The following is a 13,534-nucleotide window of genomic DNA, read 5'->3' on the forward strand; positions in this document are numbered from 1 at the left end:
TCATTCTGTTTATAAAAACTGGACAAGAAAAGAAATCAAGTTAATACCCCTTTATATTTGGAGTCATTCATTAGGATGGACCCTGGGTTGGTTAAATCTTGGCATGTTTACCGTGTTCCAAATAATGACAGGCTAGGAGTGACTACCAGTGAAAACAGATGCTATGGATGACACAGCATCTTCGCCTTTTAAAATGTTGAATCTTCACAGCAGCTTTGCAAAGAAGAGTAATGCAACCTTGAAACATCAGACTGGGTACTTGAGTTTGAGCCTCAGATTGGCTACTGTTCAACTCCTGTGGATGGTCAACTGCCCTGGGCCTCTCATCTCGTCATGCGCTGAGTGGAGATGGCGGTGATGATGTAAAGAAGTGTTGTTAAGAGTGTTGTTAAGAGAATGAAATCAGCTGATACATCATCTGGGTCTGATGTCTATATCCATGCCTTCAACTAAACTCAGACAGAAATGAAGCCACACCTACGGTGGTGACGTCTGGACCAGGCCCATGTAGATGGTCTCCTGTTCCCTAGCCATTACAGCACCACTACTCTGTATACAGCATTTACATTGTAACAGATGTCATCACCAGATGTTCTGGCAGGCCTGTCTAACCACTTCCCCATGAGCTCTGTGCAGATGGGGATAACTCTAATTGTGGCCCAACACAAAGTCATACATTAAAAAAAAAATTTTTTTTTTTGTAACTTGATCACCAAACTATCAAAGATGAACTCTGTAAATGAAATTACATGGCAATGTCAAAATGGTGGACACCCCAGAGCAGGATTCAGGGAGATAGGAGGAGGCTACTATGCAAATGCGATACTTTTTGGGGGGTTTGGTATCTGTGGGGCCCCAAGTGTCCCCATTTGTGGATGCTGAGGAATGACTTGTGCCTGGTACCACAAACGCTCAGAGACTGAATTTTTATCATCATCAACATTCTATAGAGGAAGAAACTGAAGCTCAGAAGGCTGAGTCCATCTCGGAAACTGCAGCCAATGATAGCTTCTTTACTAAAGAAAGTCAGAAGAGACAGTATGTGGCTAGTTACCCAGGAGAGCCAATCACTTTTGAGGGCCTGACTACTGTTCCATTTGGGAAAGAACTGGTATAGTTGACACGGGCATCTGAAAAGGGATGAACATGAGAAACAGTGTCTGGGAATTCATTCCTGGAGCCATGATGCCAAGAACCCCCCCCCCCCCATTCACCTGTAAGACTCAAACCATCACATTGAGTTGACATGCACCTTCTGCTATGGCTGTAGGCTTGCGTCAGCTATCTCCAATCCCTACCTATTTTGCTCTGCTAGATTTTAAAAGGGGCATCTGTGTAGTCTAGAGACTTCAGTGCAAACTCTTCTTGAATGCTTTACCAATAAAGATGAGCTCTGGTTTGTGGCGAGCGGCCCTGTGTACACAGGGGAACTGCCATAGTCAACATTTGAGTATTTCAGAGTTGGTAAAAGACGTAGTCTACCTGTTTGCCCAAAAGGGGCTGCTGGTATCTTTGACCTGTATCTTTTAAAGTGATGGCTCTAGGATGTGATGATGCTTATTTCACTTCTTTTCCTCTTTGATCTTTGTAAATTGGGGGCTTTGGGAGAATCTGGTTAGAAGCTTTTTGTTCAGTTTTGTGGCATCTTGCGTTTCCCACAGCTTGGTATACACGTGCCTTCCTCTTTGACCTGCACACACTACACAGCTTTCTTAAGCATTAAAGGCTTCAGAGGAACACCTGTGTTTACCTTTCTCAGTTTTGTCACAAGGTAGCACAAATTGACCTCAATGATTGAGTGCAGGTGCCATGGATACTCCATGGATGTCTATCTACAGCCTTGGTTGGAGCCTGGGGGAAAGTTCAGACTGTGAATGGGCAAGGCCGCTTAGTGGATAATGGTACCTGCTGTCATCCTGATGACCTCGGTTCGGTTCCCAGGACCCATAGGATATAAGAAGAGAACCAACCTCCATATGTTGTCCTCTAATCTCCATGAATGTGAACACACACACAAAATAAATAAATGTACACTGTTTGAAAAAGCTCAGATTTTCACACTGAAACCCACTGTTGTCAAGGCACGGCTTGAAAGAATGCATTGGAAGGATGCACTATCATCAGTTAATCTTTCCTAGTCCTTGGGCCAGGAGGCTGTGTAGAGGATTGGTTGAAAACATGGGCTTTGAAGAGTACATACGGATCTACGGACAGCATGCTCAAGAACAGACACAATCAATTATGATAGGTTAGAAATTATACTCTCCTCCACTGGGAGGCATTGGCTGGGGAAAGGCCCTGGGGAACTTTCTGGGCATTCTACACATTTTTGTTTCTCATGTCCAACTATAGCCAACTAGCTATACAGGCGATTTCAGAAAGCGGTGGTAATAATGATGGCATCTCACAGGAATATCGGGTGATTAGCCAAGATGAGACACTGAGGATGCTTATAAGAGTGGGCACACCTGGTCACACACAAAGAGCACCAGAATCACTGCTATTTCTTTTTTATCTTTCTTGCATTTTCTGGGCAGAAATGGTTTGTTTACCCACATGGAGATTGATATTTGCCAATTTTTCATTCCCCTTAAGAAAAATGCAGGTAGTGTGGGTTACAAACCCAGGAAATCACAGGGCTAATGATGTGGAGGTGATGAGAAAGCAGTGGGAAGAAGTGCCGAGGCACTCAACTGGGCCAAGGAGGACTTTGGTGCTTTGTTCTGCAATGGAAATGCAAAGGAGGAAGGGCATGGAGCGTGTGGTCGGTAAGGGCCCTGACAAAGGCTGAGGCCTCCTCTACCCATGGAGTATTAGGGAGATGGCAGCCATGGAATGGATTTTGCCCTGAAAGATAGTTGAGCTCAGGTAGTGTCATCCTGAAGGACATGGTAAATAAAATAAATATATTTTACCCAGTCTTCTGTCCATAAAAGCAATCCCTTAGCAGTGAACATTGCTGTGACAACTCAGTCTCTATGGGATTGCAAAGGGAATACTGTTCCCACCCACAGAAGCTGTCTTTGGCCCTTTGGAACTGCTGGCCACCAGGTCCTAAGCTGATGTGCAGAGGTAGTACAATGGGCATTGAGAAACTTTTGCTGAAAAGCATTGACTCCTCACTGGAGCCCACAAGGTAAGCAAAGGCTGCATGAAAGCCTCCATTAGGCATCTTGTTAGCTTTGGGGGTTTCACCCTGTCAAACATACCTGAATTTGCAGCCACACTGGAAACCAGAAATAAGACTGACATAGGGACATCTGTGTTCTAATAGATGGAAAATTTGTGTACATGTTGATGAGCTGGCACCTCAAATGGTGGCAATTCTCTGTGATGGTCAGCTTATCTCCTGGGGAAGATGTGATCCCTTTATGGGAACCATACTGCTCCCCTCAAATGATGACAAGGACAATGTCCTTTAATTACCCTGCAGAGCCAGAACAGAAATGACTACTACCCAGAACACACTGGGGCCAAGACTGTGGGGTTAGGGTTGACCCTCACCACCTCAGTTCTTCCCCTAAGTGAAGGTTCATGCAGGGGCCGCAAAGGCACAACCGTGGAGCATCTGTATCTGTTCTTTCCCTTGTGCCACACTGATTGGCTCCTTTACTCATTGTGCATCACAGACTGTCCCCTTCCTTGGTATTTTAAGACGCAGGGCCCAGCCCAGCCTCTTGGGACTCCTGGAATTGGAGCTAACATGCTCTTAAATCCCAGATTAACTCTTAGCATCTGGGTTGACTCTGAATGAATAAAGAGTAGGTAAACAATGGTCGACATTGCTAAGTACCCAGATGGGGAGACAGGGAGCTTACATGGCGTGACCCTACAAGTTAATATGCTAGCTTTGGCCTGCTCTTTAGAAATGTCCAAGGAAATCTCTCTTTAGACTCACAAAGATGTAGCACCTGGCCTTTCCCCAACTTGTTCATGGTGGCACTGGCTCTTGTCCCAGTCAGAAAAAACAAAAACAAAACCAAATAAGCACAGATTGCAGAATGAGAACATTTTTGGCTTTCAAAGCTGGTCCCTTTATTCACTGGTTCTTTAACCCTGGAGATGCGAACTCACTTTCTCTGTCTGTAGAATGGACCTAAGTTCATATCACTGCCTTGACATGCAGGGAGTTATAGGATGGGGCCTGACACACAGCTCTATGAATGACGCTTCTTAATGATATTTCCTGCTCTCCACAAGAGAAGGGCATTGTTCCATTTGCATTTCCCCCTATGCCTGCTGACAAGTTGGAAGTGAGGGATAATTGAAAGTACTCTGGCTTGATGTAAGTAAGAAGTGAAAGGTGCGGGCAAGGCTGACTTGATTTAACCTGGCAATATGAGATTAGTTCTTCATTGCCTCTGTTAGGTCTCCTGCATTGCCAACCTCTGAAAGCAATAGATTGGCTGACAGGGTGCTCATTTGGAAGGTTTCAGCTGCCATTAATACCCTGGCTTCCTGACGGACCGTTGTTCCTTAGGCGGCCTGCATTTCCTCCATGGAGCATGGCCATTCTTAAATATTGCAAGAAGGAGAACTGTATTTGCACCCCTGGAAGGCCTGTTGGAAGTTTTCCTCTTACTCCACGCCAATTCTTTGTGTCAGACTCTGAGTTTCAGGGCCAGAAAGCCTTGCCCCAAAGCACCTTCAGCTTTTCTTATGACTTAGCGATGGAAGATCAGTCAGGCTTGACCAGAGATCTGGCAGTGTAGAAGCCCCACTGCTGGCTGCCTTGCCAGCTTTTCTGCTCTGGGGGGAGGGATGTGGGAAAGAACAAGTAGAGGCAGCTAGGAGAGCCACACAACTCTGATGCTCAAGGCAAGGGTGTGATTCAGGCAGAACCTCACTTCTCCATGACTCTAGCTGTGCCTGGAGGCTACTGGGGGGATGTTTCCCACTACATCCTGAGAGTTCATCCACTTTATCCACTTATTTTGGTGAAAGTTTTCTACCTAACACCAACCAAATGTCCCCCCTACCCCAACAAAACACAAATATCACCAACAAAGTCTGTTTGGGACTTTGGGGTGGGGCTTGAGAGCCTATACTATTTACAATCTCTCTGTGGATGGGACACTTGTTCTGAGCACTGAGTTCCTAGTATCTGTAATGTAAACCAGCCTTGCTCAAAGTATGGTCCTTGTCACCTGGCCTGGAAGATAGACATTTGGATTCCTGCTGTTACCTTAGACCTCCAGAGTTATTGAGATGGAAACCGGGAATCTGTGTTTTAAGTAAGAGTCCCAGGTCACTTCTTTGGTTATCAACGTTTAAGAACCCTTGTTCTGAATTACTGCAAAGACCCTTTAGGGTCCCGAGGGACTATGCCAGCTTTTTCAGTCTGGGTGTTGTGTAGGATATTATCAGGGGTTCCCCAAAACACAGAAATGGAGGTGATGGGGGGCTGGGGTCTATGGTCAAATACAATTTGGGAGGCATCAGTTAAATAATATGAAACTAAGTTTTCACAGCGGAACTTATGAGAGCCCTTGACATGCAGATACTCACAACTCTAATACCACAGTGGAGTGGGTAAGCCTTCATGATGAAGGACCCTTTCAGTTCAGTCAGCTCTCTGCAATTGTGTCCAGTCCCAAACAGCCTAACAGCATGTGAAGACATTCTGCCTGGAGAGGGGACCCTGTTCTTAGAAGGGCCAATCAAATCTCCCTGTCCTTTATTATGACAAGTAGTATCTCTGTCCCCATTTGGCATTGCAGAGGATAGAGGCCATCAGCCACCAGGCCCAATACAAACCACATTACTATGACAAGCATGGCCCTGCATGGGAACTGTACCCCCCATTCTTTTTCTATCTTCTTCTACTTCCTGGATACCCTGAGGTGGCACTGAGTGCAGGGGTCTTGTGCTAAGTGACGTCATCCTGGGGGGACTGCATGTTGATGAAGTATTGCAAACCTTCTGTTGTTATGTTGCAGCACTGTCACTCGCAAAGGTCATATGATTGAGTTACAAAGCAATTGCAACACCCAAAACCTCACAATGTTTTATTTAAGTTTATGATTTTGTGTTGGGCTGCACTCACTGATACTCTTGGTGGGATGCAGTCTGTGGGCTATGGTTCCCAATAACAGGCAAGCGTGTCTTGTGAGAGCTAATAGTCTGTGCTTACTAAGAGTTTTCTTGGTGTCAAGTAGAACCTGCACAGAGTAGGTTCCATGAGGGCTTGGGATCCCAGGTGAAATGACTTGCTAAGGTGCTGAGGGTGGGTTCGAAGAGGGCTTGCTGCTCTCCGAAGCCAAGTCTTATATGTAGCTGCTATTTGAGCTTAAATGTCTCATGAAACCTCATAATGTTTTATTTAAGTTTATGAGTCATTGTTCCTTCCTGGGAGCCATTGTACCACTGAGCCACCCTTTCAGCCTGCCTCTAGTCCTTGTACTTAAGGCATAGTTAAGGCAGTTGGAAGACCAGTGACATGAATGCACATTGTACTGGGCTATGGAATATTTGGTTTTCCACTCCAGGTCTTCCCTTACGTCCAGCTTATATACTGACTTGGTAGGTGACCACTGGCATGGCCCTGCACCAATTCTTCAAGCTTCCCTATGGCTTCTCACTCTACACCATGAATCCTGTATCCAGCCATGGTCATTCACATATGTTCTTAGGAACCTCACAACTGGGTTTTATGATCTCCAATTTGCAGATGGAAAAACTGAGGCTCAAGGAGCACCTGGGTTCTGCTCAAGTGCACAAAACTGGTACGTGATGGATGTGCCATTCCCATACTGCCATCTCCTTCCACAGCCTTTTGACTTCTACTCTCAATTCTTTTTGTTTGTTTGTTTTGAGACAGGGTTTTTCTGTATAGCCTTGGCTGTCCTGGACTTGCTTTGTAGACCAGGCTAGCCTTGAACTCACAAAGATCTGCCTGCCTCTGCCTCCCTAAGTGCTGGGGTTACAGGTGTGTGCCGCCATGTCTGGCTTATTTTTGATTTTTATAGGAGGCGGTGAGGGTTGTAGCATATCAGGGTTCCCTCTGAATGTTGAGGCTTCAGCAACCATCCTCAGTTTCTTGTTTTCTTCTTTCTCTCCTCCTTTCTTTTTCTGCCCTGCCCCCATCCTTTACTTATTCTACCCTTCTTTCTGCTCTTGGTTAGCTGACTTCCTTCAGCCCCACGCAGCTTCTAGAAATGATCTCATTTCATCAGTAGTTCAGCACCATGGACAAATCCTGACCGGGCACACAGTCACCCCGTTAGTCTGAAGCCATATTTGCTGTACCACAGGGACTTCCATCCTGGCTGCTGCTGTCTACCCCTTGACTGTTACAAAAGCCACTGGCCACAGAAAGCAGGGCCTCTGATCCCAGGCTCCCAGCTCCCCAAGTGCTTGCCCTCTGCCTGCTGTGCCTGGGCCTCCCATAGCCACCTTCCTCCCCTGCCCCTGCTCCTCATCAGCTTGTTTTTCACAGTGCCTGATGACAGATCAGACAGACAGAGCGGATGGCCATGGAGTCTAGGTCCAGCAGGAGGTAGCAGCCTGGTGGGGTGCCAGACAGTGACCTGCTGGGTCCTTCAGAAAAAAGGGGGGGTCTGTCACAGTCGATGCTGTGGAGCAATAAGCTGGAACAGCTACTTTCTGCCTGAGGGGAGACCTGCAGATGTCTGTGTCCACAATGGGCCTCAGAGTTGAGACTGTTGGGGGATGATGCTTCACTTTCTGTAGCATCAACACACTTCTGACTGCTGGCTAGGAGGAGGGATAGGATTCGGTTATCATACAAGCTTTCAGCTTGATCGTGACCATGGAAAGAGGTGATTTCTAAATTGCTCCCTTGCTAAAGGCAGTCACTCCTGTGCACTAGGCACTGGATGAACTCTCAGGATGAACTCGTTTCATCCTCATTTGTCTCCTCGGTGGGACGGGTGCCAGGATCCAATGCTGTACTGCTGGGTGTGTCTGTGAGATCTGGAGACAGGTTACGTGCACCCAACAAACTGTCCGTGTGCAACATATCGGCTGCATCCCCTTAGCTTGGCAGCCTTGGGTTTCTCATTTCATTCCTTTGGGCCTCAGTTTCTTATCTGTAGAATGGGACTACTAATCATATCAGTGTGACAAGGCTGTTACAATGGTTTAAGCCTTTTATCAGAAGCATCTAGTATATGGTGACCAGTTGTTTCTACTTTCTAGCTGGAGAAAGCCAGTCTTAGAAAGATGTGAGAAGCAAGGCTGGGGCTGGTACAGTAGGCCCGGCTTCAGCTTCCCCCACCATCTTATATGCCTCGCCCAACAAGTTGTGCCCGGAGATCTCAGAGTCAAGGATGTCCTCAGTGCTTCTGCATTTCTTCCTGTCTTAGCAGTTAACTCTGAGGGTACTAGTCAACTTTATTTTGTCACTGTGACAAAATGCCCAACGAACCCAACTTAAGTGGGAGGCATTGGCTTTGGCTATGGTTTCAGCCTATGACTGGCTTACTTCTCTGTTAAGTGCCTGTGGTGGGGCAGGAGAGTGTGGCAGGACAAAGTTTCTCACCTCAGGGGGCCTGGAAAACAGAGAAGAGACAGGAAGGGGCTGGTGACAGAGTACAGTCCCTAAGAACATGCCCTGTGTAGTCAACTTCCTCCAAGTAGGCCATTACTTCCTGACAATGCCAGCATGTTCTGAATCTATAATTGGAGGGATCCGCCAATGAAGGCAAAAGCCTTATAATCCAGTCACCTGTCAGTCAATGACTGGATCCAGCAGTCGAGGACCCAGCCTTTATCATATAAACCCGTGGGGTCTCTTTTACATACAAACCATAAGAACCTTAACACTGGGTTCATGTCCCCTAGGAAGTCACTGTATAGGATGACGTGACTTTGGTAAGAGCAATAACTAGTGAAGCCATGTGCTAGTGTCTTACTGGAAGGAAGTGATGAGTCTTACATTTGGTTTTCTTACATCAGTAGAGCGGCTTCGGTGCTATATAGTGACAGGTTTTACTGCTTTTTTAAATGATAATTTTTTAAGATTATTTTTTGAGTATCTCATAATGTGCTGTGACAGATTTTTTTTTTGATTTGATACAATCTAGGGGCAGTGGAGAAGGGGGAAATCTCAACTGAAGTGTTGCCTCCATCAGACTGACTGTAGGCAAGTCTGTGAGGGCCTCTTCTTGATTGGTTGTTGATACAGACAGGATGGTGGTACCACCACCTCTCGGTTCATAGTTCTAGGTTGTATTAGAGAGTGAGCTGAAGAAGGCATAGAGAGCAAACCAGCTCCTCCATGGTCTCTGCCTCTATTCCTGCCTCTAGGTTCCTGCCCTCATTCCCACCTGACTTCTGGAGATGATATACTGCAACTCGTAAAGTAAAATGAACCCTTGCCTCCATGTTTCTTTTGGTCCTGGTGTTTATCATAGCAACAGAAACATATCTGTGACATTCATATAATGTATTTTGATCATATTTACCCCAACTCTTCCTCTAACACCTCTCAGATCTACCCCATACCCTTTCAACTTTGTGTCCTTGTGATATTTATTTATTACATTTATTTGTTTTACAGCCCATTGCTTCCAAATCATTCTGCCCATATATATACCAATGGGTTTAGGGACATCCAGTAAAAACTCTTACTCCTCCAGAAGCCTTCAACTGTCAACAGCTCCTTAGTTAGGGGCGGGGTTTAGGAAGGTATCGCTGTTTGAAGCAGTGATTTTTAAAAAACCTATAATGAAATGTATTCGTCCCTAAATAATCTACTAAATAAGAGTAAGTGTTTTGCAGTCTTCTCATAGAGGCAAGTGTTTATCAGTTCATGTCACAGAGCTGATAATAGCAGGCAAGGGCCTGAGGTCATGAAGCTAGACCCAGGAGGGGCAAAGCAGATGACAAACAAAGGGATGCACACCAGTTACTGAGGGAGTGAGAGTGTCTTCAAGACACTGAATGAGGCAAGGTAAACTAGCAGAGGACTAGTTGGTGGTGAAAGCTGATGAATGGAGGGGAGCCAGGAACGGCTTCCAGGAAGAAGTGATATTTAAGTAAAACATAAGTGACACGAGGACATGAGTCACAGAACATCTGGAGGAAGAGCCTTCTAGGAAGAGCGTGAAGCTGTGCAAAGGCCAAGGGTGGGAATGTATTGGAAAGTTGTAGGATAAAGTCAGCTAGTGAGGGCAGAGTGGAGGGAAGAAGATGAGAAGGAAAAGGGCCAGATGTGAAACAGCAGCTTGGCTGTACAGAGCACTGGGAACTACTGCAGGAGCCTGCCTGTCTTTCTATGGGAGATGAGGCAACTTGAGGAGGTTTGAACAAGGATGCTGTGCTTTGACTGTTAATAGGATTCGTTTTACATCTCTGTGTAGACTGAGCAAAGCTGGAGGACTAACAACCAGGACACTGAAGCTGGCGGCACGATGTGGGAGAAGGTGGTGGAGGTGAGAAACACTCCCACACCACGACTCTAGTGCTTAGCAATAGAGACTGGAAGGGCTGGGCTAGAGACCACCCAAAGATATGTCTGGCAACATGCATAGTAGTCAGTGCACCAGAGATCAGTGGCAGGGCCACCTCAGTAGACTGTGGCAGTTGTGACGACATTAGTACTGCCTTTCAAAGGGTACCAGGATGGCTTTTTCCCACACCTGCCTTTTATTTCAACCCTCCTGAAAGAGGAAGACAAAACTCTAGAAGTTGGAGTCCAAGGTCACTTCCACCCTTGAACCTGTGTGTCATGGGCCTGTGTGAGTCCAGAGATACTCCCAGGGTCCTTGTGCCACTCAAGATGTAGAATTGCTTGGCCTGTTTTCCCCACTGGGTGACCCTGGAACTGCCATGCTTGGAGGTATCACTGCCTGCTAGCTTGAGCTTTCCTCAAAACAATATGTGAGAGGCTCTGAGTGTTGCTATCACCTGGGCGCTTATTAGAGATACACATCTGTAGGGCCCACATCAGACCCACTGAACCCAAACTCTAGAGATTGGAACCAACAGTATATACACGTGGCTCAGATGGCCCTGACTCTGGCTCACATTGCTGTGTGTCCTTCGTTAACTCGACAATGGCTTCTCAAATCCTTTAAGGTAGTTGCAAGCCTTAGCCCCATTTTATAGAGGACAAAACAGAGGCTCAGACAGGTGGAGTGACTTGAGCTCACGCTGTTCATGGGGAACTGAGATAGAAGCATAGAGTTCTCTGATCCCAGCACCTCTTTATCAGCCTGTCTGCCTCTTCTCTCCACGGGGATAGGGTGTCCACACGTGCCGTGGAGGGATGCAGAAAACATTATGATTTTTTTTTTTTTTTTTTTTTAAGACAAGGGAGTGTGTTTTGGAGTGAATTAAGTAGATAAATAATATTGTTTGAGTGAAAGTTCTGGCTGTGACTTTAGACAGTAAGGTACTGTTTGTGTCAAGGGAGGCAAAAGCTAAGACTTCAGAGGTGACACATAACACCATGTTCCCACAGCAGACACACCCATCTGATTTGCTCACAGCCCTGCTTCCACAGCCCCTCTCTATTCTCCTCGTGGACTCTATTGGAAGGGCCCCAGCCTCCTTGGAGGTGGTCAAGGATCACTGCTGTTGCTCCTCTAGCTTTCAATAGTCCCTTTATCCACAACGCTTTTTCCTCCTTCCTACTCTAATATACCAATAGCTCTTACCGTTTAAGATGTGTCTATTTACTTTGAGACGAGGTCTCACTCTAGCTCAGTCTGGTCTGGAACTCACTATGGGACCATGATGACCTTGAACTTCTGGTGATCCTCCTGATTTACCCTTTAGCTTAAAAACATGCTTTTTTTTTTTTAAAGACAAAGTCTCATGTACTCAGGCTAGCCTTGAACTATGTAGCCAAGGCTGGCCCTGAACTCTTGGTATTTCTGCCCTCACCTCTGAAATGCTGGCATTACAGACATGCATTGCCATGTCTGTTTCACCGACTTGGGAAGTCTCTTATGACCTTCTACTGGGAACCCACAGCCCTTTGACCTTTCTTCTGTCACAGATCCTTAATACATTGTGATATGATGATGCGTTTTGCCACCATCAACCCTTGAACCCTTTGAAGGCAGAATCTGGGTCTCATTCATTCATGTGGCTGGGAATGGAATGTGGGTATACACAAGTGACTTTTGGGTCATTCTGACATGGAGTATGGCTTCATTGGGATGCTGATTGCTATTGGACTCATCATCAAAAGTGATCTGAACAGGGCTGTACTGAAGGCAAAATGAGCGATGGGCTTGGGGACATAGTTGAAGAACACACTATTAAGTGTGATAGACATGGTCACTCTTCTAGCCTATGTCTGGGGCTGATGTAGATCACCAAGTAAACATTAATGGTAGATGCCAGCTCTCCCAAGGGCCACAAGATCCTTTTGCTGATTGCATAGCAATGGGAAAAAACAAAACAAAACAAAACAAAAACCAGAACCAGAGTCGATTGTGAGTCAGAAACTTGGGACTCTGTCCTAGTCTTGCATGCTTGCTATATGTCCTCAAGGAGATTACTTTGTTTTTCCAGATTTTGTAGCAGCTGTGGACTATGAGACACTACATTAAATAAGTATTTTATTTTCCTTTAATTTAGTTACATTAAGACAGAGTGTCATCGAGTAGCCAAGGATGACCTTGAATTCAAGATCTTCCTGCCTCAGGCTCTCAAGTGCTGGGATTGCAGGCATGTACTCCCATGCCTGGGAAATATATATATATATATATATATATATATATATATATATATATATATATATATATATATATATATATATATATATATATATATATATATATATATATAAGCCTTTTTGTACTTGATAGTCCCAGATACCCATGGAGAAAATATCCCATGATTCTATGAGTGGATGTCATTTAGTGTGTGTGACCTCAGAATGTCAGAAAGCTGTGTGTGTGTGTGTGTGTGTGTGTGTGTGTGTGTGTGTGTGTGTTGAGGGACAGATTTACAATGACAGTCCTTAAGGAGAGCAGGGAGTGGGAGAATTGCCCTGTAAAGATTTGCTTTTTGCTGTGGGTAAGGGGAAGGGGAGGCTTGGAGCAAAGCGGGATGGGGGAACCTTGTCATTGTCTTTGGATTCACATTTGGCGACCACAGTTCTGGCCTCTCTCCAATCCCCCAGAGCTCTTGGCTGAGAAAATGGAAAAACCAAAGAAAAGAGCACAGGCCTTGGGCAGCTGCTCCCGCTGCACTGCAGAGAACGCCTCGCTATTTAGAGTCCAACTGTTCCACTTTCCCCTGCTCGCCCCTGGCATTCCAGTGCATAAGCATTTTGTGGCAAAAAAAAAAAAAAAAAAAAAAAAAAAAAAGCAATCCAAATCCCTAGCTGGGGGAAGAGTAACGCTGATGGTGGCTTTCAGTGAGTTCAGAACTCGTGTTTCTGTAGGGCTAAGGCTGTACCAGACCTTAGGTCTGCCCTGCCCTGCCCGGCTCAGGTGCCACAGTGGTCTTCAACCTGAGGCGTGCCTTGACCTGGATCCTGACAGGGCTGTGTTGTGACCCTGGGACCTTGAACAAGCTGCTGTAGTTCTTTTTCAAAGTATGGTCCGAGCTA

The 13,534-nt window shown here is 45.8% G+C and overlaps 1 protein-coding gene across 12 annotated transcripts in view; it reads right to left on the reverse strand.

The window, feature by feature from the left end:
* The window catches only part of Tenm2 (teneurin transmembrane protein 2), a 1,156,123-nt gene that overhangs the window by 75,531 nt on the left and 1,067,058 nt on the right, over positions 1-13,534 (reverse strand). The gene's annotated exons all lie outside the window — the stretch shown is intronic.

The sequence above is a fragment of the Acomys russatus genome, chromosome 25 (assembly GCF_903995435.1).
Source record: "Acomys russatus chromosome 25, mAcoRus1.1, whole genome shotgun sequence".
Classification (NCBI taxonomy): Eukaryota; Metazoa; Chordata; class Mammalia; order Rodentia; family Muridae; genus Acomys; species Acomys russatus.